Genomic DNA, 15085 nt, shown 5'->3' with positions numbered 1-15085 from the left:
ATTCCTTGCGCTATTTCAATTGACTGTGATGGCGTTCTCTGCCTCTTTGCTGATGGCATGGCAGTGTTCGACAACGCAGGTACAGCCTATCCGTAAAATGAAGAGCGAGTGAGCGAGTCCCCAGTCTGCCCACCCAACTATGTCATAAGGCGCTACTACAGGTTGTTTCACAAAATAGTACCAGCCCTGCCGCGGCGCGCGCTTTAAATCTGTGGCGACGCCTTGTACAGATACGTCCCTAGACAAATACGTTAAGACCTTAAGGGACACAAAGGACGATAGCTTCTTCCGAAACACCACATTATAGAGTAAATAATATTAACATAAGAACGGAAGTCAGAATTCTGCTACAAACATAGAACCGAATGCCTGTTCATGTGAATGTATGTTCCTGTATTGCGTTTTGTAAAATGAACCCCATATAGTGCAATCAATCTGTAGCATTTAAGGCTTGTTCTTACTTTGTGTTTCTACTAAAAGGTAGAAGTTTTCTTGGAAGGGCTGCATTGAAACTTAACAATTCTTGCAACACGAAGAGTGTTTAAAAGGTAACCAGAAATATATAGTTTCGTGTGTCGTATTTGTCCGATTTGCACAACTTTTTTTGTCACCGTCTTCATAAACATATCTGAAAAATATCTGTACAATGTTATGCATTTTCGGTGTTTACTCTGTTGTCAGTTGTCAAAAAGGTTACATGTATTTTGATAGCATCAACGATGATTTATCTTGCATAAAAGTAGATTACAGAATCTGTATTAAATTTTGTTAAAAGAATGGAATAAAGCGTATCAAATTTTTAGAAATGTTCGATATTGCCTTTGGTGGGTCTGATATGAGTAAACCAAGGGCATACAAGTAGTATAAACATTTCAAAGCAGGCCTTAAAGGGCAGCGGTTTTACAAGCATGGACGAGATTAAAAGTGCACAGTTAAGAGACCTGTAAACTATCCTGAGGAAACAGTTCCTACAGTACTTCAGGAATTGGAAAAAGCACTGGCATAAGTGTGTGGTATGTAATGGGGAATATTTTGAAGAGGATAACATTGCTGTACATTAACAAATAAAGTTCTTACTAAAAAGTTGAAATTAATATGTAAACCCAGCTCTTATGCCAAGCTTCTTACATAGAAGTCCAGAATCGTGTACATGTTTCAAAGGAAATTTCAGTAGTGTTTAAAATAGTTATTGCGCACATGTTTTAACCAATGTGTCTTACAATCAGGTGAATAGTAACCGAAATAGAGTTTTAGTGGCAGAATAGTCCAGAATCGGTGTACGTTCCAAAGAAAATTTCACTAGTGTTTAAAACAGTTATTGTGCACATGTTTTAAGCAATGTGTCCTAGAATCAGGTGAATAGTAACAGAAATAGAGATTTAGTGGTAGAATACATTCAAATGCTGATGGTCCGTAAGCATCAAAAGTTTTACGTGATTGAATCACATTCTACTAGCAAAGAGTTAATTAATTTTACCTGAAGTTCTTAAATTATTATTGATTTTGTGCAGCTAGTGATCAAGGTATTTATTGCTTTGGACCAAATTTGACTGTATTTATCTTGGAAAACTGTTTAACACTTTTACTACCATGTAGTACATTTCTACCAAAAGGAACTTTGTTGTGAGTGTGCAGAGTCAGGCTTGAAAGGAGACACGTATTTTTAAAGAAATTATTCATCGCCTGTTTACATACATCGTATTTTAGAGGTCATCATCAACTGTGTCACTGTCATTATCATCGTTGTCGTCGTCAGTTTCTAAATTAATAACTATGACGTCTAGTATGCCTTCAATAATCCCATCCTTAACCCATTACTATCTTTCAAATTTCTCCATGTGGAGGCATTATGCATTCCAGTCATCTTCAGTTATCGTTACAAAACCTGTAGCAATTGGGACAAGTGTTTGTATATGATCTTTTTCGGTTACTGCAAAATTTAGTTTCCAGCAAAAAATGGAAGCTCCAAAAATGGCTACATACCTTCTTTCACCAACTGCAGCAACTGTGTCATGTAAATACCTCCAAGAATATTTCTTCCTCTGACGAAATTTTTGAGTTTTTCCGATGCCATTTCAATTGGATTTAAGTCACAGTTGTATGGTTGAAGTCGCAGCAGAGTGTGTCCATGAGCTTTAAGTATTTTATTAATTTCAAATACTTTATCTTCTGGCTTATGTTGTTTAATTAAGTCAAATGATTTTGTTTTTCTCATTGACAAATCAGCTTACACTTTATTTTTTAGTAACCATTCAATCATTTCCCTTTTATTTGAGGACATAGTTGGAGCTTTGTTATGACCCTTGTTGTGATATGAAGCATTGTCCATAACACAGTTCGGTGGCAGATTCGGAATTACTTTAATAGATATCCAATTTGAAAAGCTTACTTAGTTCATTTGCCCATGGTAGTCTCCTGTTGCACATCCCGCTTTATAAATCAACTGTGCGTTGGGTAAGAACCCATCTTTTGATCCAGTATTGACCACTATAATCCTATTGCTTCCGCTAACATTGTGCATAATGCCATCAACGCCAGGGCCCTGCCAACGTTTTCTGTAAGTAATGTTGTTGTCCACCCAAGTTTCATCAATGTACAAGAATTTTCTACCTACCTCCCTTCATTTCCTCACTTGGATCAGGTACTTACATCGCCAGTCAATTATATCCGTTCTCTCTATCAGAATCTTTCGTTTAATTACAAATCTTTTCCAGGTAAATCCCATTTCATGCAGTGTCTTGTGTAAAACATCTTTCTGTCAAGGAAAATGTATTTTTTCTTTCATGGCAGTAAATAATTTCTGTACTGTCGGCACTATTTTTTGGTTTATACATAAACCAAAGTTTGTCGAATGACTGATTTTTGAAACTGTCTATAACGATGGGTTTCATCCCAAAATTATTAGTGTTCCTTCGTGACGATTTAAGCAAACCATGCGGCTTATTTTCGTATTTCTTTCTTATGCATCCTATTGTGGCTGATGTTTGCATAAATTGCAGCCCCTTGCTTGGGACTGGTAACAATAGCCAAGTTCTTCTTGTGTTGCCTCCTAAACACACGTTGTAAAGACAATCGAGCGCTCGTTACTCCGCAAATACATCTTCTTCGTATTCTGTACATTTTCTTGCAATGCAGATCGATTATCCATTACTTCCGGATACCGAAGTATATCAGTGAGTATACAAAGTTGACTGACTGACACTGGCAACTAGATTTGGCCACTGTTTCTACGTTTCGATACAGTGTATCGATACATGGAATTGTTTCGGTGATTCGGAACGGCTGTGTTTCACTGTTTCGAAACAGTGGTGTTTCATTCCGCCCCTGTCTCGGATATCCGGACCAGATTCGATCTCGAACCAGACACAGAAACTGTATCGTTGTTTCAAAATAAGGCTGTTTTAGTCCACCTGTGCTTGGAACGGACTGATTGTAAAGAAACAGTTATGTTTCATTCCGCTCTGTGTCGGACGAGATTCGGGCTCGGCACAGGTACTGAAACACAACATACCACTTTGTGAAACACTTTCAAGAGTGTCGAAATCGTTTTGACAAGCAATAGCATGAAGCTTAAGATATCCGAAAATAAAGCTTCGTTTCTAGATGACTATCCTATTCCGAAATGGCGTAACATTTGCTTTATAAACATTAACCAAACAATAAAACAACGCATACTATTCACATTCAAAATAATAAATACGTGAAAATCATTCAGTTAAATTACACTTTTTTTTATAACATACGTTTCTCTGTTCATGTACAGTAAACATATTAAGAAACGCAAGTAAGCCTAGAACATTTTGAATAAAAAAAGGCATAGAGTGACAGTTATTATACATATACATAAATTTAATGTAGGTATAATTGAAGCAATCTGTTTGACATATCACTGATATTGTAATGGTGAACAGGAAGGGCTGGGAAGCATGGTGAATTTATAGTAACGGTTCGAAACACCTTGAAAGAAAAAAATTTTTCTGTTATATTTTGTTATTTATTCGAATTATTTGGCATTATTTGTGAGTCTATAGTCACTGTGCCTATTATCCACAATGATTCCCTTTGTGTGCATGGGAATTAGCAGGATGGGTATATTCCCATACTAGCGGAATGGGCGATCCCAGTACCATATCCGTTGTTTCTGCAGTTCGCTCCCATCTCCAGTTCCGTTCGTGGTGGTTCTTCTGTCTTCAGCTATGGCTGTCCTCAGCCAATTCAAAAGTATGAAAGTCACACGACACGAAAGCATCGCATTTGCTGCATGAAATACGAAACTGCCAAGACGCCTAAGTGATAGTTTCATACTTTCTGCGATATGATTAGCGCTCTCGCACCTCATTTGTATTTATATGGACATACCTATACAGTAGACATTCAAGATGACAAAATGTCTAGGTTTATTAGATTACAAAACACAAACTGTTTCACTGTTTCGAAACAGCGTATCGAAACATTACATTGTATTGTTTCATTTGTTTCGAAACAGTTACGTGTTTCAGTTTGTCCATCTCTACAGGAAACTAAGATCCCATGAACAGAAACGATATATATCACTGCACGCTGATCTAACAGCTAGGCAGGTAACGGGCAACTGATTTTGGGTGCCCCTGTAGGCCAGTGACAGCGTTCTTCCGTGGAAGGCCACTTGCCCCACGGAAGTGCTGCTCACTTTTGATTTTACAGATGACTATACATTCGCGTGATCATGTGCAAATTGTTCCTATTCGCTTGTATCATACGCTGACTGTGGCAAAACCGTGTTCGCGCGATTATTTTCTATAGCTGACTGATTTTCGTCTGTAGCTACAGAAGGCCGTTTGAACTATTCTTTTCGCTTATTAGCTCAGAGCCAATTTTATCTTCGATCGTTTTCATGTCACTCTCAATTTTAGCAAGCATTTTTGTTTCACGCTCGCTAATTATTTCCTCTACAGCCTCGTCATAGTCCTGTGTACCTGGGTACACTTTTCTGCTAGTGTGGTGTCGCTGACGATTACTCCCACTTGAGCTCTTTCTTTTAATTCCTTTATATCTTTCTTAAGCCCTTCACATTTGGATGTTAGAAAAATGAAAAAAATGGTTCAAATGGCTCTGAGCACTATGGGACTTAACATCTCAGGTCATCAGTCCTCTAGAACCTAGAACTACTTAAACCTAACTAACCTAAGGACATCATACATATCCACGCCCGAGGCAGGATTCGAACCTGCGACCGTAGCGGTCGCGCGGTTCCAGACTTAAGCACCTAGAACCACTCGGTCACCAGTGGCCAGCAGAAACATATGATCCAGTTGTAAAAGACCAACATCTTGCATGAGTTTGCGTTCATCCTCTGCCAGTTCTCTGCAAGTCGACACAAGTTCAGCTATGTCTGCACATTTGCGACCAATTCACTCAGACACTTGTGCTCATTTTTCAAGGTTTCTTGAGCCTCTACTATCTTTTGTACCTGGTTTGCAACCATTTTTCTGTTCCTTTTCGATATCTGATAGCTTTTGGCTTAACTGCGTGTTCATACTCGGAAACTTCGTGTCAGGTTCGTTAGTGGTTCCTGTTAGATCTGTGTTCCAATTCTTAAGCAATATTGACTGTTCATTCTACCACACCGAAATGATTAGAAAGTTTTTGATTGAGATTGTTGATTTCTGTTGCAACAGTCTCGGTTTTTGAAGTTAACATTTATCTGAACGTTTACTAGCAACTTCTGTACATATGCTGGACACTTCTGAACTTATTTTTAATATTGCTTGCAATATTTGGTTACTCTCTATCCCCATCCTATCATTGCATATCGGTCTATCCACATTACTCGTTCTTGTGAGCTCACTTCGTTTGCTTAAATTGAGTCGCAAAAATTTTCATTGTCAGTTCCGTTACTTCCTTATTCATTACTATAAAAAATTGCACCTTCCAGCATTGACTGAAGACCAGTCTCATCAAGCATGAGCCACGTATTCTCCCCAAAATTCACCAATGATTCACTAATAATAGTAGAGTTTAACTGATAAATATTCTCATTATTTGGCAAATTACCACCTTGTTGCAATTCATTATTGACATCCCTTATTGTCATATTTGTCTATACATCGACATTTTCATTCTCACTATTAGTTATTTGTTGCTTGTTGTTGGGTTCCATTTTTAACAAACACACACAATATGTGAATATATATAAAGATGTCAAATTCTTACAGATAACTTTTTTGTGTATTTAAAATTACTTTTTGCTCACAACAAAATGGTATGTAATTGTGTGGTACTATTATGTAACAAACACTACAAGAACACACATTACAAGGTCGGATTGTGTTGTTTGCTACAGTGATTGGGAAATTGAGCAAAGGATGCTCTCACATGCATAAAATTCAACAATACTCTCGACCCTACCTTGAACATGGTCTTGTTCACGTTTCCTGGTACCGTAATTCGGAATTTTGTAATGTCCAGAATATTTGGATGGTTTAAATGTTTCTTGTCCCAGGAATTATTAATTGGCTAAACCATCTTCCTTCCTCATATACCGTACCATAAATATGCAAAAAAAAAATTATTAGTAAATGTGGATCTCCAGTAGTGGATTCTCATTTTTATTGTACTTACAAGTAAAATTTTTGGTGAGCATGGTCACTGTCCTGCCACAGTCGTCATTTGTAAAATTACAGGACAAGGATTTCTAAATGACAAGGGAAATACTATCTAAAGGATTAAATGATTTTTAAGATTAGTCTGGAATATATTATTGGATAAAAGAGGGATTTCAGTTATCGAAACAGTTGCATAACTAATGAAGAAAAAAAACCTGAACAATAACATTTCATTATGAATACATAGATATAAAAATTAAAAATGTTCTTATGTCACTTCTTGAAGTTATTTCTTATTCTTCTTCAAGACTGCAATGACACCTTAGTGTTCCCCTCCATTATTACTGGTGTCCTTGCAGGTCCTCATGATCGTCCAAACATTTATTATGATGTACTTTAATGGACTAATAAATAAATATTCAAACAACTTTTTAAAACTGCCCCAAATATATTTTCACACACAACCTGTGGGTGCTATATTTACAAGGTTAATAATACTCGGAGTGCATACATTTCTTACACAAATCATAATTTGCATCTGGTCTCTTCCAATCTCAGCATAACGACTAATTAATTACTGCGTGATGGAATTGCTCATTAATAATAATCTCTGTCGTCGCTATCTGTTATCGTTGTCACATATGTTATCGCTATCTAGCAGCCAGAGAGCGCGTGTTTTAATCAACTTCACGAGGAACGTGATTCAGCTGACCAGGTGACGCAGTTCAATGGATCCACAGTCTAATGTTGACGATCCCGTGCCGACGGCAATCGTTATTGACGATGTTGTTGGTCCAAGGTGGGAATACAAAGAGTGATAAAAAAGTAATGGATTTTTTTTTCTGAAAGAATCATCAATTATTTACCAACATCAACTTTGCCCCCTCCCAAGTAACCCCATTAGACTTAATACACTTGTGCCAGTGTTTTCCAATCTTGAAAGCACTTCTGGAACTCATTTTTCGTTATGGCATTCAGCCCCTTCAGCTATTCCGTTTTTATCTCATCAGTAGTGGCAACACGAAGTTCTTTCATGGTTATCTTCAGCCTTAGAAATAGAAAGAAGTCACAGGGAATCATGCCTGGCGAATGCAATGGCTGAAGCATCACACAGTTTTATTTGCAAAAAAAAAAACCGCAAGCAAGCATTGAGGTGTGAGCGGGAGAATTATCATGATGCAATTTCGATGAGTGGTTTTGCCACAGTTCTGGTTGTTTTCTTCGGATTGCTTCACGCAGATGGCACACAATTCCAGGTAGTATTCCTTGTTGGCCCTACGATCATAAGACTGGAACTCATGAAGGACTATCCAATTTTAATCGAAGAAAATAGCGAGAAGAACCTTCAGGTGTGGTCGAATTTGTCGACTTTTTTTATGGTCTCGGCTCTTCAGGCGCTTTCCATTGGGACAATTGGGCTTTTGTTTTGACGTCATATCCGTATACACATGTTTCGTCACCTGTTAGAATCTGCTTTAGACATTCTGGACCATTGATAACTTCAATGAGCAATTTCTGAGCGTTGTCTACATGACGTCATTTTTTCTCGAAGTTCAACAGTTTCAGAACAAACTTCACTGCTACGTATTTCATGCCCAATACATCGGAAAAAACTGCTTGGCATGAGCCGAAAGATCTGCCGACATCATCATCAACTTCTCTGATAGTGATTCGGCGGTTTACCAGAACCATTTTCTTTACTTCTTCCACATTGTCGTCAGTAAATAATGTGCTAAGGCAGGACAGTCGTCGTCCTCAAACCTCGTAAACACATGTCTTACTAATAGTAGATTAGCCAAAAGACACAGTCAGCATTTCGAATTTGGTGTGGCTGTTTATTCCATTTTTCAAGCAAAATTTAATGCAAATTTTTTGATCCATCTTTTTCGAACATAAAAATTTGCTGAGTACTAGAAAATATGTATAACCTTTTCAAACGTCAACAATAAACTAAACATTCAAAACAGCCGAAAATGCAAACATACATCTGGAACATGTGTAGCAAATAATAAAAAAATTGAAAATCAGATTTATAAAGCCCACGAAATTAAAAAAAATTTCCATTACTCTTTGATCACACTTTTTATATACTGGTCATCTGCTGCAGACCCCATGTTCAACAAGGTGTCCTCCAAAACACTTATGCCTATACTAGAACTGTACTCGGTAATCATATCACCTCCACATCCCCTCCTATCCTGTTTACTGAATGGGCAATCCTCCTACATGCACATGCTGTGACGAGGCTTGGATGCCCAGCACATTGTTGCCTACTAATGGTTTCACTGTCCTGCAACCACTTTCCGTATATACTCTTGACGATAGCACACGAACAGCCAATCAGCTTCACCATTTCTCGATACACATTCCCAAGTGATGGGCCATAACAATCCGTCCTTTGTCAAAGTCGCTTATATCATTGGATTCCCTATTTTTGGCTTGTATTGTTGCTAGAATGATTACCCATTTGTCTCTGCTCCACTTAGAAACTTCCCTTGGTGTCCACAACGCCACCAGATATCATTCAGTCTCATGGTGGACAGTGATGATAGTGTTTTGGCTCATCAGTTTAGATGTAATTACCGTAAGTATCATTAAGCAGCTTGGCACTAATTTGTTCATAGAATGCATTACAGAATATGGCTGCAGCAGTTGCATCTGTCTCTTAATGTATAACTAGACTTACTCTCATATACTTGAAGGCCCTTTTTCACGATGGAAGTTTATGGAAGATAATGTGTGAGTGAATGAATGAAAAGTGTTTTGCTGTAGCTGTTCAAGTCATCCTAATATTTTTTCACGTTTTCAAAGGCCAGTGACAGCATCATTCTCCCTACTCAAACTTTTCAGCCTGGATAGTAAGTGCTGTAGCACTGACATAACTCAAAGATTTTGTGTCATGTCTGGTTGTCCGACATCTACATACATATTCCGCAACCCACCATACAGTGTATGGTGGAGGGTAGCCTGTGCTACTACTTGTCATTTCCTTTTTTGTTTCACTCACAAATACACTGAGGTGACAAAAATCTTGGGACAACTCCTGATATCTGTCCCACATCCATTTGTCCAGGATGGTGCAGCAACTTGTCATGGCACATACTCAATAAGTTGTTGGAAGCCCTCCACAGAAATATTGAGTCATGCTGCTTCTATACCCATCCATAGCTGCGGAAGTATTGACAGTACAGGATTTTTTGCGCAAACTGACCTCTTGATTACTTCTCATAAGTGTTTGATGGGATTCTGGTAGGACAATCATTGGCTCAAATTATCCAGAATGTTCTTCAAACCAATCACAAACAATTCTGGTCAAGTGAAATGGTGTATTATAATAGTGCTGTGGAGTGGCACATTTGTGATGGCAAGTGGCATCCTTGGCCAGAAACTGGAGTGAGAGGCATGCAGAGTGGTGGTTAGTGGCATGAGGAGTTGGTAGATTCCCCCTTGGCATGTGTGTGAATTGTCTGGCTAAAGGCACTCAGTGGGCCTTGGGAGAGATCAGTCTTTATCCAGGTTACAAAGTCAGGTATGCATATGGAGATGCCATGCATCTGTGGCCTGAGGCACAGATTGTTGGAAATTGTATGGACAGTAGTGTGCTGAGTGACCTGTGGACAGCAAATGATGAAGGATATACAGTTAATTGTGTGTTCTTACTCCTATATGAATGCCAAACAGTTTGTGCATACATTCTTAGTTACACAGCCTGTACGAATACAAATGATGACAAATCAGTATTCTGTTATCATTTTACTGTTAACAGTTGTATTTACATTACCCAATTGACTCTCTTAGGAGCAGTTGTAATTAGTAAGCCAGATCAAGCCATTTCTCACTTTGCCACAACCTTTCTGATTATACGTATGTCATGTGCCATGCCTGAGCATATGGATTTGAAATGAGATAGTTCTGTATTAAATAAGCAGAAAGATTTTAAAGGTTTACATTATGTTTCTGTAATATATAAGCAGAGTGATTCTAAAGGTTTGCATTACAGTGACAAACATTCAAATGTGGCACTCAAGTATGCTGAAGGGGTATCCTTCTTCTAATAATTTCCGGGTATGCAGCCGGATCCCGTCGACATTCTGCCACGATATTTCGGCCCAGAGACGTCCGGCCATCATCAGGTGAGTACACAACTACTGAAGAGCCCAGGTGCAGTCGCGGTATTTATACCGAATCTCGCGCATCCTTCTATCTTTTTCGAAGAAGAAGAAGAAGAAGAAGAAGGGACTTTGGTTGTTTTATTCATTCTGTTAGCACATGATGTTTGAGGTAATTATGTGTCAAGGAATCTGAGACTTGTGTAATGTTTTAGTGCTATATCATTGACAAATTTATAACATGTGACCGCTGTGTTGTTGTTTAAAAAATATTTCAGGAGGAGACTAGTCTCTCTCAGTGGCATCACAATAATTTTCTATCCACATGGTAAAATCCCATGGGTATCTGCCCTTAATGACATTGGTTTCCCGGAATGCAGATGGAAGGAGCAAGAATGCATGGTGGTGGGAAAAAAGCAAAAAATTATGTAAATAACGTAGAATTACGTCCAAAAGATTTCGCAAAAATACACCCAAATACATGTGAAAAATCATGAGAAGGATGAGCGGATGCAAAAAGGGGGAAACATGATGTCTTGCTCCCTCCATCTGTGCCAGTACAGAAAAGCTAGAACCCAGTCCCACATATGGCTCCTGCATTGTGGCTTGGCTCATGGAATCCCCCCAAATTGCTTTACCATCAAATTACCCATCTCTGGCTGCCACCCCTCCTCCCACTATGACCTCCACCTGTTCAGATCCTGCCAATCCTTAGCCCTCACCAACATAGTCCTGCATATCCATATCAACCAAGCACAAACCTCCTTACAGTACCTTGTCTCCATCTGCAAAAGTCTCCTGCTATGCAATCTCAAATTCCTGGAACCCATAACACACATTGAAACTTTTGCCTTCCAGGAACTAGAGCAACAAGCACAACACCACCTCCAAAGGCTCTTCACCCTGCTCACTTCCTATTCCCACCTTGAAGTACCATTCTACAACAACCTCCGAACCACCTCCATGTCCCTTCATAGCTGACAAACCCTGTCTCGTAGGCCTACTACATGTACCACACTCTCCAAAACTACCCTCCCACCACCACACAGAATCCAGAACCTAAACAGACCCGTAACACAGTCATGAACCGTTCCTCCAGAAGCCTTACTCCCACAGAAATATGAGTCCTTTGCAAAGGCCTCACCTTTTGCTCCACTCCCAAATTAAATCATGCAGGACTTGTTAAAGACTTTCTGTCCATCTCCCAGTCCCTACAGTGGAAACACTTTTTTGCTACCAACCCTACCAGTCAGACTCGACCAAAGACTAATGTTGAACGCTGCCTAATTGGTCAATTCCTCCATCCAACTATGATCCAAACCCACTCGCCCAAATCAGCTCCTGTCAGCTTTCCAGAATTTCTTAACCTTGAACCTTACCCCACCATCATTCTCCAAATCTCTCAACATGCAAACTAACCATACATCTGCAGAAAGAAGTGCAGTCCACCATCTAAAAATTATCCCGACCTTGTAATCCTGACTGCGGACAAAGGCTCCACCACTGTTGTTTTGAACTGCAAGGATTACCTGCCAGAAGAATTCTACCGGCTATCAGATACTGACACCTACAAACCTTGCCACAGTGACCCCATTCCAGAAATCCAGCAGGATCTCCAGTCACTCCTCAAATTCTTAGGCCCACCCCAGAACCTCTCACCACAGTCCCTCTCTCTGCTCACCTCTACCACTGCCCGTTCTCCTACTTTCTACAAGCTTCCTAAAGTCCATATCAAGGGAGAGGAACCCCTATCCACATTCCTCCAGAACCTCAATACCTTCTCCCCCTTTGCTTCACCTGATCCTACTCAAGTCACCTTCCTAGATGTTGACCTCCCCTCAAAGATGGCTATATCAGTACATCCATACATATGAAATCTAATAACCACCAGCAATACCTCCACTTTGACAGCTACCACCCATTCCATATCAAGAAGTCCCTTCAATACAGCCTAGCCTCCCATGGTCATTGCATCTACAGTGATGAGTGGTTCCTCTCAAAATATACCGAGGGTCTCACTGAAGCCTTCACAGACCGTAATTATCCTCCCTACCTTGTACAAAAACGGATCTCCCATGCCTTATCTTTCCAGACTCCCACCATCTTCCAAAGTCCCACTGTCCAGCCACAGAGGAGCATTCCCCTCGTAACTCAGTACCACCCAGGACTCAAGCAAATGAATTACATTCTCTGCCAAGGTTTAAACTACCTCTCATTGTGCCCTAAAATGAGAAATGTCCTGCCCCAATCCTTCCCACCTCTCCCACAATAACATTCCTTTGCTCGCTCCTTGTCCGTCCCTACACAATGCCTACTCCCAACTCCTTACCTCATGTCTCATACCCTTGTAAGAGACCTAGATGCAAGACCTGTCTCATACATCCTCTCACCACTACCTACTCCAGTCTAGTCACAAACATCACCTATCCCATCGAAGGCAGGGCTACCTATGAACCCAGTCATGTGATCTACGAGCCAAGCTGCAACCACTGTATTGAATTCTATGTGGGCACTACAACCAACAAGCTGTCTGTCCGCACAAATGGCCACCGACAAACTGTAGCTAAGAAACAAGTGCACCACCCTGTTGCTGAGCACGCTGCCCAACATGACATCCTTCATTTCAATGACTGCTTCACGGCTTGTGCCATATGGATCCTTCCCTCTCACACCAGCTTTTCTGAATTGTGCAGATGGGAACTTTTCCTTGCAATACATCCTACATTTCCTTAACCCTCCTGGCCTCAAGCTTCGTTATTCATTGTCCTCACCCGTCGAACCCCTTCCCTGTTCCCAGTCAAGCACTACACAGCCCTCATTCTACCATCGTACCATGTCTTTCACTTATCTCCTTTTCTACTACCCCCCCCCCCCCCCTCCTGCCAGCCCTCCATCTAACCTTCAGCACTTCACAGTTCACCACCCCTACCCTTCTATCTCTTCCCCTCCCCCTCCAACCTCCTCCTTTCCCCCACCCAGTCACCACTCCCATCATATGCTGGTACTGCTGCTCATAGAGTGGCCTCAGTTGCCTGAGACTGCAGTCATGTGTGTGTGTGTGTGTGTGTGTGTGTGTGTGTGTGTGTGTGTGTGTGTTTTGTCTATTTTTGATGAAGGCCTTGCTGGCTGAAAGCTTTATTTGTGTGGTGTCACCGCCAGACACCACACTTGCTAGGTGGTAGCCTTTAAATCGGCCGCGGTCCGGTAGTATACGTCGGACCCGCATGTCGCCACTATCAGTGATTGCAGACCGAGCGCCGCCTCACGGCAGGTCTAGAGAGACACTCATTTGTTTTAAACTCTTCCAGTTGTTGTTGTTGTAGTTGTTTTCAGTATATCCGTTATGGATATATTATTTATAGTTGGTGTGATGACTGGCAGCAAGCTCTAAATGTAGAAAAATGTAAGTTAATGAGGATGAGTAGGGAAAAAAACTGTGGATGCTTATTACTATGTCATCTATATGGAAGTCTGTTCGATGGCCAAATGATGGTACATTTGTATTATTCTCCTGTGTGAATGTTTTCTTAAACATGAAATTTAAAATTTCGGCTTTCATTTTGCTGTCTTCAACTGAATACCAGACTGGTCAATGAGTGATTGGATGGTAGCCTTGGACCTGCTTTGTGATTTTACATAGGACCAGGTTTTTCTTGGTCTCTGCCAGATCTTTTGCTAAGGCATGACAATGGTAATAGTAGTATGCTTCGCACATAATATTTTTACGGACATAAAAGTCTCTACTAACCTTTGCTTGTCATTTTCACATTCTCTTTTTAACGAAGAGTGCAACCGCCTCTGCTTCCTCATCATTTTCCAAATTTCATTGTTAAACTGTTGTGGGTCTTTTCCCTCTCTAATCCAGTTATTGCACACACAGTTCTCCAGACTATGATTTACATTCTGCTTAAACTTTGCCCATAATTCCTCCACATCCATCTCATGTCTAAGTGAGATGCTAACAACTGCTCATCTGCTCCTCCTTGCATTCTTAACTTATTTAATAACTCTTGTAACCATAGTTGCTATAATGACATCATGACTACTAGTACCCATCAATAAGGTTCTGCTTTTTTGTACCTACAAGGTCTAAGATATTTCCATTGTGTGTGGACTGCCAACATAGTTGCTCAAGACAGTTTTCAGAAAATGTTTTCAAAAGTACTATGCATGGCTGTCTGTCTGTAAATCACTTCACCCCACAATGAAGCCATAGGCATTCCCAATATATACTTGGTACTTATTAAAGATGCCTGCAACTCGTATTGCACAATCTGTGTATTTATGCACTATTGACTGTAAACTTTCTTTGAATTACCTTAGAACTGTCAGAGCAGGATCGGGCGGACAGTAAAAACATCCAACAATTGACTTGGTTTCACCTATACCTTT

This window comes from Schistocerca cancellata, chromosome 6, assembly GCF_023864275.1.
Source record: "Schistocerca cancellata isolate TAMUIC-IGC-003103 chromosome 6, iqSchCanc2.1, whole genome shotgun sequence".
NCBI lineage: Eukaryota > Metazoa > Arthropoda > Insecta > Orthoptera > Acrididae > Schistocerca > Schistocerca cancellata.
This window is presented reverse-complemented; position numbering follows the sequence as displayed.